Source organism: Triturus cristatus, chromosome 4_1, assembly GCF_964204655.1.
Source record: "Triturus cristatus chromosome 4_1, aTriCri1.1, whole genome shotgun sequence".
In the NCBI taxonomy this organism is placed as follows: domain Eukaryota; kingdom Metazoa; phylum Chordata; class Amphibia; order Caudata; family Salamandridae; genus Triturus; species Triturus cristatus.
Window position 1 is genome coordinate 856,739,144 of NC_140585.1, and position 17,390 is coordinate 856,756,533.

Here is a 17,390-nt window from a genome sequence, read left to right on the forward strand (position 1 = left end):
CGGCAAGTGTCGTGAGCGTTTTATGACGTCACTTAAGTACCCGGTGAAGGTTCTATGATGACACATAGAAGCGCGAGGCAAGAAAGAAAAGAAATGGAAAAAATACAACAAAGTAATGGTTGAGAAAAGAGAAAAGAAAATGCATAACTCTAATGATAAAACTAACGGAAGGTACAACAAACAAGTAGTTAATTTATTCATAAGGTAACAGCTTCAGATAAAGGTAACTGGGAGATGGTAAAGTCCATGTAATGCCCCACCAGGAGCAGCCCCCTTGCTGCTCAGCACATCTGCTCCAACTGACCTCTCCTCTAGCACAAACACACTCAACATTCCAAATGACATCACCAATGGCTGAGCAGCAAGGCAGAGAACAAGAATAGGGAGGATGCACCAACCAACAAGTAGGTTATAACAGATTCCTAGCTGTGGCACAGATGCTCTTTAAGAAAGACAATTAATAAGAGTTTAACACATTGCTGGTGTCCAGACATGTGTGTATGTGCCCCTGAAACGAGCCAGATGGTTATTGGATTTTTCCGTAGGCTAAGAAAAAGAGAGTACATGGCTCCTGGCTGGGTCACAGGAACCTATGAAGGCATGTGCCCTACCAAGTAGTCTCCCTTAAGGACAACAGAAAAACAAACCCCTGCTTGCTGGAGCACTGAAACACTTCCTGTACCACAGCAAGGGTTCAGATGCTGTTTAAATTGTTTCTTATCCCAACGAATAATTTTATATGCTGTGCCCCAGTAATGAGCTGGATGCTGTTTGGATTTCTTTGTAGCCTAAGAAACAAAACACAAAAACCTCTTATTCCTCCCTTGGGTAAAGAGGTGTGTATCTGTCAGGGCCGGACTGGCCATAGCGGGCACCAGGCGTTTCCCTGGTGGGCTGCTAGGGTGGGGGCCAGTTTTGGACCCCTGGGGCCATTTTTGTTACTGGGGGTCGGCAATATCGGCCCCCTGTAACAAAATCGGCAGAAACCGGCCCTCGCAAACTGCTCAGCTGCACTCCCCTCACCCCAGGGGGGCAAGGGGGAGGGCCAGCTGAACAGTTTGCCAGGGCCGGTTTCTGTTCCCAGTCCGGCCCTGGTATCTGTGCCCAAAATGTAGTCAGACATTGATTTTATTCCTTAGGCTGTCTGGCTCTTTGCTTGGACATAAACCCACTCCTTCGTGTTACAATGTTCTCTTGAAAAGGTAATTTTGCGTTCTGCGGAGAACACGGAATTGCCCAAAATACCCCGATTCGCAGCTTCGCGGAATTTTTTACTTGTTCGCATTTTCAAAATGCGTGTTCGCAAGATATTTCCCCCCAAGCACGCAAACAGAGTTCACAAACAGAAAAAAAGCATCGCGAACGGGCGAACAAGCAATTCTGCGTGTTCGCGGAACTCTGCGTGCTCACGGAGATTTTTTACCATTTCGTGGAGCTTTGCTTGGCGCGACTTGGTAGCTTAGCACGAGCAGACAGGCTTATCCCAAAGGCAATGTGTAAAGTATTTGTACTCAAAACACACAGCAATAACACCACAGATGGACTCCACACCAGTTTAGAAAAATAAAGTATCTTTGTCTAAACTTAACAAGACCAAAACAAACAAAAATCTAACATATTAGTATTAAGAAAAATTACTTTCAAAACGTTTTAGCAACTGAGCCCATAGAAAACTATGGATGCGTGATTTATTGTAAAGTACCTGTCGTTGCGACAGAATTCACCAAGCCACACAGCTGCAGCGATGGGAAGCGTCGAAAAAAACGATGCGTTGTTTCCTGAAACCTTCGTGGATGCGATGCAACAGTTACGCTGGGCACAGGGGAGCGGTGGGTCGGGTCCGGTCTGTAGGCGGGAGCGCTGCATCAATTCTGAGACAACTCCGATCCGCGGGTGATGTGTCGGGGAAAACTTGCTGCACAGGGACGATGCGTGGAAATCTGGGATGCGGCGGCGTCAAGCAGTGCTACGTCAATTTCTTGAGCCGCGATCCCTCAATGCGTCGATTCTTGCCAGCAGCGACAGGCGCTGCTTCTATTTCAGCAGTGGCGTGGCGATGCGTAGAGTTTCTTCTCGCACCACGGCGGTGCATCAGAAAACTATTGCAAGAATAGCGATGCGTCGATTGTCTTGTTGGTGCGTTGCTTTTTCAGTAGCAGAAACAACCTCCAGAGGCCCCACACAGTCACAGGCACTTCTTGACAGGTCAAAACTCTCAGCAAGGACGTTCAGGGGAGCAGGAGATGAAGTCTTTGTGTTCCTGAGACTTCAAAAACAGAAGGGAAGCTCTACTCAAGCCCTTGGAGACTTTCCTCAAGCAGGGGACGCAGCACACAGCAAAGTCCTTCTCCTTTCCTTGGCAGAAACAGCAACTGCAGGCCAACCCCAGACACACAGCAAGGGCAGTACTTCTCCTCAGTTTCTCCAGTCTTCTCCTTGACAAAGGTTCCTCTTGATTCCAGAAGTAGTCAAAAGTTCAGGGGTTTTAGGTTTAATACTTATACCCCAAAATGTATTTGTTCTCTTTGTGCAGAGAAGCCATGTGCTCAGTCAAAACCAGTTCTGTCCTCTCTGGTGCAGCTTCTTGGCAGGGGGTGGAGACAGCATTGTGGAAGACAGACCAGGCCCATTCAGGTGAAAGAGAATCTCCTCTCCCTATTCTAAATGCAGCCCAGGTCTATTCAGCCCAGCCCTGACTCATCAGGCTCTCTGGAGCCACTGCTCCATCCCAGGCCCTGACACTCCAAACCCAGACTATCAATCCACATCTTAGCAGAGGCACTCTGGATGGCTAAGCAAGAAAATACCCACTTTCTAAAAGTGGTATTTTCAAACACAGAATGTAAAAATCACCCTCACTAAAAGATGCATTTTAACATTCTGATTTCAGGCATACGAAACTTTATTTCCCTATCTTGTTCTCAGGGCTAGTTATGTTTATAAGATGTATTAAACAAATTCCCCATTTTATCCTATGGAGACAGAAAGCCTTTTAGTAGTGAAAAACAAAATTGGTAGTAGTTTAATATCAGGACATGCCACACACATCAGGGCATGTCCTACCTTTCACATACACTGCACCTTGCCCACAGGGGTACCTTGAGCCTACCTTGGGGTGACTAACATGTAAGAGAAGGGAAGGTTAGGGCCTGGCAAGTGGGTGCAGTTTCCAATTCAACATGGCAGTTAAGAACTGCACACAGACACTGCAGTGGCAGGTCTGAGTTACCTTTTCAAAGCTAATCATGAGGGTGACACAATCAGTGCTGCAGGCCCACTAGTAGCATTTGATTTACCAGCCCTGCCACACTTAGTGCACTTTACTAGGTACCTATCCGTAAATCAAATATGCCAATCAAGGAGAACCAATTGTAACAATAATGTATACATGGAGCATTTGCAATTTGACACTGATCAGCAGTGGCAAAGTGCCCAAAGCATCTAAGTCAGCAAAAACGAAATCCAGCACAGCATCAAAAATACATGAGGTAGAGGCAAAAAGTCAGGGGAAACCATGGCAAAGCTGCCAAGTCTAGCACTCTCCTAACCAATCACAACACTGCAATTCAGCATTGTGGTTGGTCAGCACCCAGGGGCTAGAGGGGTGGCATGTTCTTCATGCAGGCTGTAATACACCCTTCATGGAGAACAGGGAAAGTGCGCATGACTGGTTTGGGCGCACTTAGGAGTGGGCAAACCACTCCTCCCCTGCCCTGCTCTGAGAGCAGAGCAGCCCCGCACACCCACCCGCCCACAAAGCAGCACGAAGCATAAAATGATAATAGTTATCATCATTTTATCTTTCGCACTTTGCACTGTTTAAAAACAGTGAGGCAATGTTCCTCCACCATTGCGAACAAGCCACCACTGCTCCTAACCCTAGAAAAAAATAGCTCTAGCTGGTGGGCACAGCTAGGAAGGAACCGGGGACAGCAGACAAAAGCTGTCTGTTGCCCCTTCGCTAGTTCACCCACCAGTTTTATCCTTTAACCCACATGGGAGGGGTTAGGGAATCCCTCCCGGATCCATTGATATGCATGTGTCATCACTAATGATGTCATACACATATTAATGAGGCGTGCCAGAATTGAGCATTCAGCTGCCCCATGCAGCCTCCAAACACAGCACCAGAAGGAGTCTCCCCCTCCATTTGTATGGGAGGGAGATATGTGGGGAATGGACTTTTTTTTTTAAATGAAGAACAGCATAGGAGGAACAGCTATAAAAAAAAATAATGTATATATATATATACACCATAAGGGCGTCCTGGAGACATGTTTGTATGCACACATCATTGGTGCAGAGAAAGGGTTAAGTTCACTTCTGGATCCCAAAAATGTCCTGGACAGTTGTGTGACCTTGCATTTTTTTAAACTAGGATTGTTTTAAAGTACCCCGTTAAAAAAAAATGCAAAATTCAGTCACCCAAGCGAAGAACAAAACATGGAACCAAACTGGCCCAGTGCTCATGTGCATATATGCTAGAGTTGCCATGTAAATGTAGCATTGTATTGTGCCACTTTCTAAAAGTGGCAGTGTCAGGGGCTTGGTTTATACAATTATTCAGCATTTATTTATTATTCAACCGGCTACGATTCTATGCGTTTTTGTTGCTACCAAGTAAGCTCCCATAGCTAAATCCTACCCCAAACCATGCTCAGTCCGTCCACTGTATTTTTTAGGTGGGCACAATAGGCTGCTTGTTTGGAAACCTCAATCACACACACTCTAATATTGTTGACTCATGGCTGTTCTCTACCTTCTCAACTTCCCTCTCCTTCTGTCCTCTTATTTTCTTTTTATCTGATTTCCTTTCTCCACCCCTGTTCAACACAAATTCCTCCTTTTAAATCTTCTATCCCTTCTCACACCTTTCCTCCACACCAAGCCAGCGGCTTTCCCCTTGTTCTAATTACTATAAATACCAGGCCCTGTGAATATATCAGGGGAAGCCTCCAAGGCTCTCAAGTACCTGAGGTTTTAGTGGCATGAGTGTGTGTCACCAATGCCACAAAGATCCCCACGCCAGCCACGTGCATGAATCTATAATCCAGTAATGGAGCAGCTCCGTAATCCGTTTTAAAAATGTATTTAATCCGTGTTCTTGCTAAATTTCGCTTAATAAAAGAAGAATCCTATTGTAATAATCTTATCAAGAGTCAGACACTCTCGTTCCTTTCCTACTTCGGGTAAACGAGAGTACATATCAGTGATTTTCCCCATGCGAGTTAAAAGAATACAGAATTACCTTTATATTTAAGACGTTTCCTTCTGATATGTGGTCTGACATGGGTGCCTTGAGGTCAGTGATATATTTCCACATCTAAATATGTTTACACAGGAAGTGGTTTATGCAGTGTTTAATTTGTAAAAGAAAGAGTGCTGATGCACAATCTCTACTTGGAAGCCCCCAGGACGGCGTCTAATTAAATCTCGGCGGGCCGAATACCAAGGCTGGCAAGCTTTAAAGTAACCACCTCATCCCTCTTTATTCCATTCCACTACCAGACACTCCATCCCGTTTATCTCACCCTTCCAGGTTCTTGCTTTCTCCCTTGATGACGGTTTCTCTACCCCCATCTTTGCTATCTGTGTGTTTTACATCTCTTGCATTCAGTAAATATCTGATGTAGAAAAATAAGTGCCAGTCCCCAAAAATAAGAGCTGGTACCCCCCATCAGCAACCACAGCCTCAAATTAAGCACTGGGTTTATGCATGCTAACATTTCACGTTTGTCAGTCATAAATGCTTTTAGCATTTTTCAGTTACCTCATGGTACTGCTTATGAAGGATATATCTAATTTAGGGAATTATGTTACTTTTTTACCCTAAGTGGGAGGAAACTTATTAATGAAAAATAATCATTATGTATTACTGGAAGTAGTGACTATTCACTTTCAGTCAGACTTAATTTGGAAGGCCACAGGACAAGCAGGGGCTACTAGACCTTAACCGTGGTGTTGGAGGTAGTTTGCCACTGGTGTCCCAGGGCCCGTCCTAGTATGGATGTCCAAATGAGCCAAGGCACAACTTTACCTGCACTTCACTATCAGGTTAGGTGGGGCAAGCAGCCACATGCTTCTCAGAGAGGCAGTGTGAAGTGCTAGAGCTCAGCACTCAACAATCACCTATCAGGCGCAATAATGACAATGTCCAGTGGAGTGCTTGTCTTTTAGAAAAATATATTACTTTTAATCACAGAGTTGTACTAAACGCTACAAATCCAAATATTGGCTATACAAGTTAGCGTCGCTTCGTGGCGCTACATCCCCTGATCTACCCAACTAGTTCCACTCAGGTAGCCAGTTCAAGTCTTCCCCACTTCAGTGACTTTGGTAGGGAACAATAAGTCTTCATTCATTTCTTGCAGCTCAGTCTGCAACTTGCTGTGGGGGCCTCAAACAGCAGGAAGTTCAAAAGGCCGCCAGGGAAGCGGATTGTGGGCCACGTCCAACGAGGCACCCACCCAGCTTCAGTTTCTTGAGGCCGAGGCACCAGCCCCAGCGCAGTCCCAGCCACGGCAGTCTCTGGGTGTTGCTGTGATGCAGCCCCACCTGGGATGATGACAGCCATAACCCCGCTCTGGTTGTAGGTCTGATCGAGTGAGACAAAGGTGTATGTCAGACGCGCCCTACAATGATCACAGTAGCTCCAGCCCCCATCCAGGCTTGCGATGATCAAGGCAGTTAAGCCCCATTTCAGGCCCTGCCAATCATGGCGCTTGTAGCCTCCGCCCAGCCCAAAGCTGATCCCACAGTTGCAGCGGTTCCTGGGAGGAAAAGCTAGGAGGATCCTCCTCATAATGGTCTCTCACAGCTTGCTTTCAGGCAGTCAGCTCTCTCTGGATGCCCCTCAGCCACCGGAGACATGCTAGGTCTCCCCCTCTTAGACAGTCTCTATTCCTGCAAAGCCTGGCAGACACCTTCACTCTCGAAGCTGGCAGGAAGGCTTCTAGGTGCCGCCAGCAGGTCTATACCTCTACCAGCAGAAAATGCAGACCCTCACCCTGGGAGGCAATCAGGCAGACTACAGGTCTGATTGCACAGCACTGTTTTGAGCACCCTCTGGAGCACTCCCTTCCCTTGAAATAAAGGACTTGGGTCCAATTTTTATAAACATCTTCAAACAGGGGATGTGAATCTATGGTCTGAAACTGCAGAACTGGTTTATTTGGTTTTTCTTTCAAGTGTCCTCCTCAAGCTGCTCTCAAGACACAGCCTCTGTTTAGGGTGATGCTTCTCACAGCAGATAGCACTGAAGCTGTCTTGATCCTGGAGCACCCACAACTCAGGCACAGTGAGATAGGACTTTTCTGCAGCTAGCTGTCATCAGCCTGATTGAAGGAGCACACAGGGACAGGCAAAAGGGCAGGCCTGACATAGAAACTTCCTAATCTTCATCAGGATAAATAGGTAGCGCGAAGAACGTTAATTGTTCTAGGTAAAAGAAATGTATCAACAACCTCCTTGTCTTGTAAGAATTTGATTTCCAATCACTGCTCAGCAGAATCCCTGATTCACATGAAGGGCCGCTGCATCACCCTTAGAGACAGACACCGAGCTAGAATCGGTGGACAAATCATTGCACAAAATTCGTCTAAACCGTTTTGGTGCTACCTATTTGTCCTTATAAAGACCCTGGGGAAATTAGATCACTAAATGGTTCAAAACAACTACGCTAAAGCATGTAGACACACCATCATCATCATAAAAACTTTATTTCAATCGTCGGACCATAAAAGTGCAAGTCCATACAATTCATACAAAGTTTTAAGAACATGCAAAATACTTTAGTGGTCAAATTGTTATGTTATGTTATGTTAAAATTGGTCTTATATAGTTTTAAAAGTGTTACTCCAATAATTAGTCTAATAATCATTGGAAAAGTAAGAATAGCATGGAAGTGCCTACAAATCTAAATCAACAATAGCCTATGCCTAGACAAAGGTGAATGGCATGGCCTGCCATACTGCCTTGGTAATAAAAAATAGCGCTATGATGATGTCCAGATAAAAAATATCACAAGCACAGGAACCAATAGCAGTTAAAAAACACCATGAAAAGTACTTAAGAGGGATACACGATAACAAGTGCGCCAATCTTACATTTTCAACACAGACCTTCTAATTGCCCACATATTACCGAGAATCTTTGCAACAGCGCAGACTACCAGTGGGCTAGAGTTAGATTTTAAGATGCAAAGTGCTTCACGGTGACAGTGGTTGCCAAGCCGTTTACAGATTGGTACAAGCCATTTAACTCTCGGATGCAGATACAATGGGCAAGCAAAAAGTATGTGACCAATTGACTCTGTGGCAAGGACACAACCTGGACATGACTGAGATGAAGTAGTAGGCTGTCGCCAGGAAACTATAATAGAGTTAAGGGGGATAGAACCAAATCTAAATTGCATGTAGAGCTTCCTGTCCTAAGGAATCGTGATGACCTCCAAATATTGTTTGAAAAAACTGAACAGTTTGAATTCCATAAACTCCGTGCTTAGGTGGCCCCAGGACAGATAGGTTAGTGAAGTCTGAGCCACCCAATTCCAGTATTGTTTCTTAACCAGGTCTTTACTGGGGAGCAGTACTGGATCCTTGACATTCCATTATCCCTCTAATCCTATTCCTGTGAGCAAGGATTTAATTTTACAAATCCAGCCAATCTTCTTAGAGTGGTCTAGTGCACTCACTTCAGAAAGGTCAGCAGCATACGGAAGCAACTCAGGGGTAGACCTTAAGTGCAACCTGAACAATAGGGGGCGTAGCTTTGCCTTGTCAGTGAAGGAAACTCTGCCCAAATTCAACCTTAGCGGGTGGAGAGGGGTGCTCTGTGGAAGTGAGCCCTTAAGAACTTATTCTGAGAGATCAAGAGGCCATCCAACTTTTCAAATCCCCACAATTCCTCTCCATAAAGTGCAGAGCCTACAGCCTTGGAGTCATATATGTGGAGTGGGGCTGCTACTGGTTTACTGTAGGAGGTCCAGTGTTTGTTGATCAAGGCCCCAGTTATCTAGCTATGGTGGAGAGTCCGCTTCAATACATGGGACTTCCATGACTTATCCTCAGAGAGAGTGATCCCCAGATTGTCGAAGGTACTCGCCCTCTCCAAAGGAACCCCTCCTAGCATTAGCTTGCCTTTATACGATTTATGGGGGTTCAGAATTAAACGTTTTGTCTTTGAGGTGTTAACCTCAAAGCCTCGGGAATCACAAAAAACCTTAAAACGATCTACAGCAGCTGAAACTCTCAAGGAGTCCAACGGCGTGTTGCCAGCAAACAAAAATGTTACCACTTTAGCCCCCCGCTCCCCAAGGTGGGGGCGTCAGCCAGGATGTTGGAGAGGTACTGGACAACTCCGTTTACAAAGAGCGAGAAGAGTGTGGGTGCCAATACACACAGCCCTGTCGAGACACATTCATTGACACCCACTGTGTAATGTACTCTAAATTTGAGTCAGGTTTGGACTAAACTTAGTGTGGATATTTCTAAGTGCTGTTTTTACCTTTCTTTCTATAGCACTTATTGAGCACTTGTTCTCACTCGTCCCCAGAAGTCTCTGCGCTGTTCACTGTAGCACCTTCTTCATAATGATGAAGTTAATTCAAATTGTTCTGTATTGTATGCGCAAGTGCAATCCCAATAAATCATGCAACAAAGAATCATCAGTATTGGATGCTTAATGAAATTTACCTGAGGAGCAAAAACTTTTGTAACACTCACCCATCCGCTTAGCCAACCACTGTCATTCCAGGTACATAGTTTGCCAGTTGCTGCCTGTGCACACCATCAGAATACCTTCCAATTACTTGGTGCATAGCTGTCAGTTACCCTGCTCCTGAAAGGCTGTGTGCGCACAGGGGTAGAACATGATTAATGCATGTTTGATTATAGACTGGGGTAAGTGTAGTAGAATTTTGAGGTTTTACTTTCAACCTGAATCAATATGGACCCCACAATATCGATTATCACTGTATCGTCAAAATAAGTATACACAGAGTAGATTTACAATGTTTAACTCCATGTCTAGTTACTTTGGCTATATATTTGTAGGTATGCAGTTCAGTTAATCAGCCCTTACCTATATATATATTTAACTTGCCAATTTATTTGTTGTCAATACCATGCAGTCAATACTGTTGCTGGTCAATATTCGATTTATCTTGGTATTCTGACAAACAAGCCTTATTGTATATGTTACAAAGTCATCCTGTGCCCTGGGCACCCCCATTTGGTTTCTGACTGGTATTGGTGGTAACTGACTCTGACAGTCCCTGGGCTCTGTCTAACTAGACCCAGGGTCAGTGCTATGCTGAAAACACACTTAGAATACAGTGAAAACACCTACATACACTAGGGTACAATATGGGTTAGGGTACTCCTATGATTGGCATGACAGCCTCTACCCTCTGAACTCGGCCAGATGACAGGCTTAAGGAAGGGATGTGCAGATACCAAGGAGAGGGAGACTATGGAGATGAGCTATCCTGGAGGTTGGTTTAGCTAGCTTTTGCCTCTCTGCTGAGACTTCAGCCATATTGAATTTTGGAAGAATAGTGCTTTCTAGAAGAGCATGGTGCCACACTCTGAAGAAAATGGTCATGCTCTGGGGTGTGCCCTGCACCTCTTTGGACAGGAGAACACCGAATAAGTATCTGAGAGGGGCAGAGCCTTTCAGATCTGCTGCTTTAAACTACATAAGAAGATTGGTCCATGCCGGAAGCTTGATTTGCCCCAACCAGGACCTGCACTCTAACTGACTGCGCCTGCTGCACCATCTGGAACTACAGCCCTTTGGATCAAACCTGCATCAAAAGGACTAAAGAGTGGACTGCGTACAGGCTACAGGTTAACAGAGCTCACCTGAACCATCAAGAATCCCCAGCCTGCAGTTACTCCAGTGGATTTGTAAGGGTTGTGTCCAAGTGGATTGTAGGAATTGAAGTCCCAAACTTGCAAGGACCATCTTGGAGCTTCCAGATCCTTGGAGTAAGTTTTGGACACTTTGGGACCCTCAAAGGAACTTCAGGAAGAAGTTCCAGAAGTTTGAATAAGTTTGAGCAACTTTGCAAAAAAGTTCCATAAGTGGACCGACTCGACTAGGCCAGCCAAGCCGGCGACCCTCAACAGCGAGCCTGCCTGCCCTCCAGGTTCATCCCGCTGAAAAGCTCCAGAGGTCTGACTTCCAGAGGTTGACCGGGAGCTGGTCAAGACCCAAGCTGGCGAACCCTCACCAAATCCAGCTTGTTGAAGAGCATTGAGGGACCAAGCTAGAAAAAGCTTTGTAAATGTTTCTAAGTCCAAACGTAGAAAAGGTCAACGGACTAACCGTGAGAGTCAAGCCGCACACCTTCAACCGCTAGCTGGCTTGGATGTCTGGTTCGTACCGCTGAAAAGCTCCGGGGATCTGACTTCCATAAGTTTGACCAGGAGCTTGTCACAAGGCAAGCTGGAAAAACCACTCCAAATCCAGACTGGTGGAGAGCTTCGAGGGACCTCAGGAAAAAAAGCTCCAGGAAAGTTTTTTAAGTCAGAAGGAAAAAACTTTGACCGAGGGCTACATCTCGGTCGACCTGAAACTTAAAATTTGACTTCGTCCCAGTCTAGCGTGACCAGATGTCCCAATAGGCGCTATAGGTTTCTATGTGCTAAACAGTGCTAAATCTTTACAAATTCATATCTCTGGTTCCCTACAGTGGATTATTTTTGTTTTGGTGTTATTTTAGAGGTACAGATATTTCCTATTTTTATAAATTGGTGCTGGATTTTTATTGTGCGCATGTGTCTTAATTATTTACTGAATTGGTTTTTTTAAATGCTCTATATGCCTGTCTCTAAAGTTAATCCTGCCTGCTCACAGCCAAGTTATCAAGAGTTGAGCATTTTCTGAGACCTAATCTGAGCCCTAGACTGTGTTAGTGGCCTTATTGCCAGTGGTAGATATACATTTACCACTACTAATAATCCGCTTCCCAACAGTAAAAGAATTCAAGACAAACCAGGTGTATCTTTTCCCAGCAAAGTTGAAGAACTCAAATGATTTTGCGCCTTGTTTAGAGAATGGCGGTGTGCCTGCCCCTCAAAACTTGCGATTCCACTGCTCCATTAAAAGTGTGCACCAAGTTTACAATAGTGAGCCTCCACCGGCACCTCTAGTTTAAACCACTGACCTACTGGTCCAACCACCAAGGGGCTACTGGTCACAGTAAGGTCATCCACTCTATTGAGAGAAGGGAGACCATCACTCGTTTTACTTGCCTGTGTCCAAAATGCATCACACTTGAAAATAAAGAATGCTCCACGTGTGCAAGGAGAAATATTCCTGCACATGGAGACAGAGATAACCAACTATTTTGGGAGTATGTTTTCTCTAAATAAAAAAGTTTGCAGAGTAGGTACATTAAACATAGTGCCCTCTTGAAAGGCACTCAATGCTGTAAAATCGCTTCCTTCACAGCACATAGATCCTTGCTAGGCAGGCAGAGACCTCTAAATAGGGCAGATGGTCCTCCTCAAGGGCGTTTGAGGCCACGAGCTTCATCCACCTGGTGGACCAGTGGACAGTCCATGAGAGTCTAAATGAGGCCTTTAATTTTTTAATTATATCAGATATTCTTGCTTACTGAATGTGCAATATTTTAAGCTAATTCATGCGGAGCCCCTCTAGATGTCAAAGCCTTACAAACACAACAGATGGCTATGCCCACCTTGATTGCACATCCAAAATGTACAGTTTGTTAATGATAAAGTCATATACAGAGTGATTTTTCATATGGATCAAGGTGCTATCACGGTACTAGAACACCCGGCCAACTAGGGTGTCAACTTGCCTAGGACACTGTCCTTGGCGGAAACAATGCAAAATGAAAAGTACCGAAGCACACACAAGAAGTCCGTAAAGTAAAGGTTTTTGTAAAAACTAATCCGAATTAAAGCTAAAGTACAAAGTCCAACCATGTGTTTCGTCTTCTTTATGAATATTTATTCCAGTTGTTTCACTAAAGATGTCAAAGCTTTATTCAGACACTCAGCCCAGGGCGGTCCAAGTATGAGGTTAGCTCTTATCACAGCACAGATTTTAGCCAGCCACTAATGGGCAACACATTTTTTTAAAGATGTTAGGAAAGTTTCCTCGCATTGCCAGAGTTTGATTTAGAAGAATGACTTCTAGCCTGATGTGTACCTCGGTTAACCAAACAACATTCTAAATATATGGATGAATGGCCTGGAGCCTTGGCAGCCCCCACAGAGGTGGCCATAAGATCTAGGCTCCGCCTAGTGCAATTAAAAATTCTACACCGATGCTATATACATGCACTAGCATGGTGCAGATGAGCAGGGCAACAACTGCACTGGGTTTTAGGAATTGTAGCCAAACAGGAACGTTTTTCCACACGACATGCAGTTGTCCTGTAATTCAGCACTATTAGGAGTCAGTGGTTACTTGTTTGAAAAATATTTGCAGGAGTAACATGGAGACCTCTGCGAAGTGAAGACTTTTGAATATTTGGGAAGCTACTGACCTTACCCGTGTGGATCAGATATTGAATACACTGGGGTTGATGGTGGCCAAGCGCAATATTGCACAACTGTGGAGGGCAGAACCAGCCCCACAACTCAATGACTGGAAGCAAGACATGGAGGTGCATGCTAGTGGGAAAGCAGGGGCTGCCCAAACAAATGGAGCAAATTATGGGAAAAATTGAATGATTATCGGGGAAAACGATTGAAGGGGCCGGTTATGATGTTTTGTGTCATGAGCGCTCAGACTCTACTGCTGCCTTGTAAATCCTTAAAGGGTGAGTGGGGGGGCCAGGGATTTTTGGAGGCCAACGGGAGACTGATTTTGTACGGTTATGTCTTGGTGCTGCAATGTGTAATGCTTACTGTCATTGTTCTTTTGTTTGCTCTATTTCCAATAAAAAGATCTAAAATAAAATTCTAAATATATGCTTTGAGCTAGGCCATATCAGTTTGAAAGCCAGCAGAATGAGCAGAACCGGACATCAGAGTGGGTACCAATTTCACATTTATAACTCTCATAATGGGGACAGAGAAGGTTGTGAGAGTTCTCTCAATGTACACAGGTCCGCTAGAGTTATGCAGCAATGGAGGGCCAAATTATGCAGCAGGGTTAACAAAATAATGTGGCAAAAAATGCAAATGATGCTGCATAATAGAGTTTGTCTGACATTGTGCTCCAGTCCTGAATGTCATCAAGTACTTTTTTGTCCAGTTTAATCCTCATTTACTCAGCCAGCAGCCAGTTTCAGTTGTCTCTATACCACAACTGTGTCAGAGGGGCCTCTAGGTACAGAACCAATGATGTGAACCTATATTCGATGTAGCTCTTTTTTAGGTTGGGGTGTAAGCCCAACATACAGTGTCTCAAAGAGCATTCAACCCTCAATGACAGTAGCTCAGGCAGGACCTCTGTCACCAGGCCCCTTTTGTTGCTAACCACCGGACAGGACTATGTCATGTAAAGAAAGACCGCAGCGGTTTGTGCGCATCTTGGACAGTCGCCGCTGTGTAATGGGTAAATCTTTCTAAAGATTTGTGGGGTTAGGTAAGCGTGGTGCAGGATTTGAAAGTACAGCAGTTGAAATCTAGAATTGCCTGGAACCCCCTCATGATATCCCAACGCCTTGCACCAATCCAGGTTTGTGATCGACTCACCGGTGTCATATGTTTGTTTAGAGCAATTGTCTTGGGGTCATTGTGCAACAACGCTTTATAGACCAAGTAGACACATCTGCCCTCATTTTGAAGTCAGCATATGTGATTATGGGGTTCGTCCCGCAAAGCCAGTCCAGCATCTGAGTGCAGCTGCAGTCAGTTTATCAAATGGCAGGAATTGACCTGGGCGAATCTGAAATTTGCTTCTGTCTTTGCTGTTTTTTGATTATTTTTTTTCCATTTAGAAAGCGCAACAGTAACCCCCATATGGGCATCTCGGTACCAGATCCCTTAAACTAAGTATTTGTCACAACCTAATGTCAGCTAGATAGCACACCTGATCTCGGAAAAAAAGCCAGATTTTGAGAAGCTTGCTAAAAATAGCATTATTTTCGTTTTGTCTCACAGAGAGACGAAACAGATTCCAGGTCTTCGCACCGCGTACAGAGAGGAATCTGCCTCACCTGGACAGCAACCTAAAATCTGGGATCTTCAGGAGTTTTTTATTGGCAGATCTTAAGACTCTGTGAGGAAAGTATAGGACAAAGTGATCTGAATGAAATTTAAGACCAGTCTGATGAAATCCCCTGGAGACTATCGTAAAAGATTTTAACAAAATCCACTTTTCCAAGGAAGGCAATGAAGTTCCCTTAAACCTTTGGAAGGCAAACTTTTAGGAGGAAGTTTAAGAACAAGTCTAACTGTGGCATTTTGAACATACCTGAAGTTTGTTGACTATGTATGTAGGAATGCCCAAGTAAAGACTATTACAGCAGTCAATCCTTGAAGTAATCAGGGCATGAACTACCATCTTCCTTCCCATCAAAGGCAGGAACTCAAAAAACCATTTCAGGGACTTGAGCAAAGAAAAACAAATCCCAGAGACTGTAGAGACTCGATGGTGGAAATATAGATCGTTGACAAATTTTACTCCCAAATTCCTAGCTACATCTGTGGGAGAAAGTGGCATAGTAAGATAGTCTGGTCAACAATCAAGGGTAGAGAATTGATTGTTATGTGAAAAACTGAGAATTTCCATTTTCTGTGTGTTACATATTAAATGATTACAGTTCATCGATCTGAAGACTTGGGAAAGACAGTTTTTAAAGTTTGATTCAGAGCCAGAAGAGTTCTTATCGAGCGACAAAATCAATTAGGTATCATCAGCATAAGACATAGTGGAGATACCAAATGATTCGATAAAAGTGATAAGAGGAGACATATATACATTAAACAAGCTAGGGCTCAAGTACGACCCTTGGGGGACACTGTGCTTCCGTACTTTTTCCTTTGATCTAAAGGGGATCATTGTCACCACCAGCTTCTTATCTGTTAAAAAAGATTGAAGCCATGCCCTAACATTGCCCCAAATTCCAATGTCGGTAAGACACTGTTTATAGGATATCATGCAACATTGTGTCAAATGCAGTCGAAAAAATCAAGAAGGATTAATACAGCATTGTTTCCTTTGTCTAGTATGAACATTATGGATTCAGAAACTTCTAGGAGAGCAGAATTCAGTAGAATAACATGGTCTAAAACTGGATTGAAGAAAGTGAAAAAGTTTGAACGTTTCCAAATATTCCACAAATGGGAAGTTAACAAAATATTCTAGCTGGCGTAGGGAACAAGGAAATAGGTCTTAGGGTCTGCATTGGCTTTCTTCAGCAGAGGTTTTACTAGGGCTATCTTCCACCTATTTTGCGAGAAGGCCAATATTAATAATTGATGTTTAATAAAATTCAAAATCAGGTTAATAACTTCAATAGCTTTCTTGAGAATAGATGGAGTACAGGGATCTGTGGACAAGCCTGATTTACAAAGCAAGATATCATGTTCTGATTGTTCAAGCGTGATAGGTTTGAACTCAGTGAGAGAGGCATTAAAAAGTGACCCACCTTGGACCTTTTCCAATGCCTCTTCTGTTAGCTGACTAGAATTTAAGCAAGCTTGAATGGCTTCAATCTTCAATGTTTTGTTTAAATAAGTCAGTCAGCTTGTCACAGAGACCCGGAGAAGGGTCATGGTCTTGAGGGCAAGCTTTGGGATGAAGAAAGTCATTGGAGATGTGAAAGATTGCACATAAGACATTTTTGCCAATTCAGTAGTAGTGGAAAAATACAGTTTCTCTGCTTCCTTAATAGATTTGAAATATTTTTTGATAGCTGATTTGTAAATATCCCTGTCTTCTTAAAAATACCTAGCTCTCCATGTCTGGTCCAGATTTTTACAAGTCAAACTTTCTTTGGCCAAGGAGGAAGAGAAACAGGAGGCTAAAACTTTTCGAACAAAGAGGATACATGTCTCCAGTAGAGTGAAAAGGTTTGCCTCATACTACCTACCTTAGGTACACGTGGTTCCAGTACTACCTAACCTATTGTAATCATCTCTGTTGCTTTCCTCTTCCTCTCCTTTTTTCTCTCTATTTTTCCCTTTGTTGTCCCATTCTTATGGGTTATATCATGTGATGATGATCCATAAGTATTACAAAAATAGGCTACCTATGGAGATGTGGGTGTGGATTCTGTTTATCTCGATTTTTATTACGTATTACTTTACTCCTACTCTGGTACTTGATACTTTCTTGCAAAGCCTGTGATCATATTGTACACCTCTTGACACTCATGACCATACATACTATTTTAACAACTTATATCTTTATCTTGCTTACTTTTATGGAATTAAAAATGTTTTATATAAAAAAGAAGGACC

General features: G+C 43.8%; 1 protein-coding gene across 2 annotated transcripts in view; it reads left to right on the forward strand.

Annotated features, from left to right (window-relative positions):
* Nucleotides 1–17,390, forward strand: part of LOC146855664 (uncharacterized) — a 212,791-nt gene that overhangs the window by 28,223 nt on the left and 167,178 nt on the right. The window lies entirely within an intron of this gene.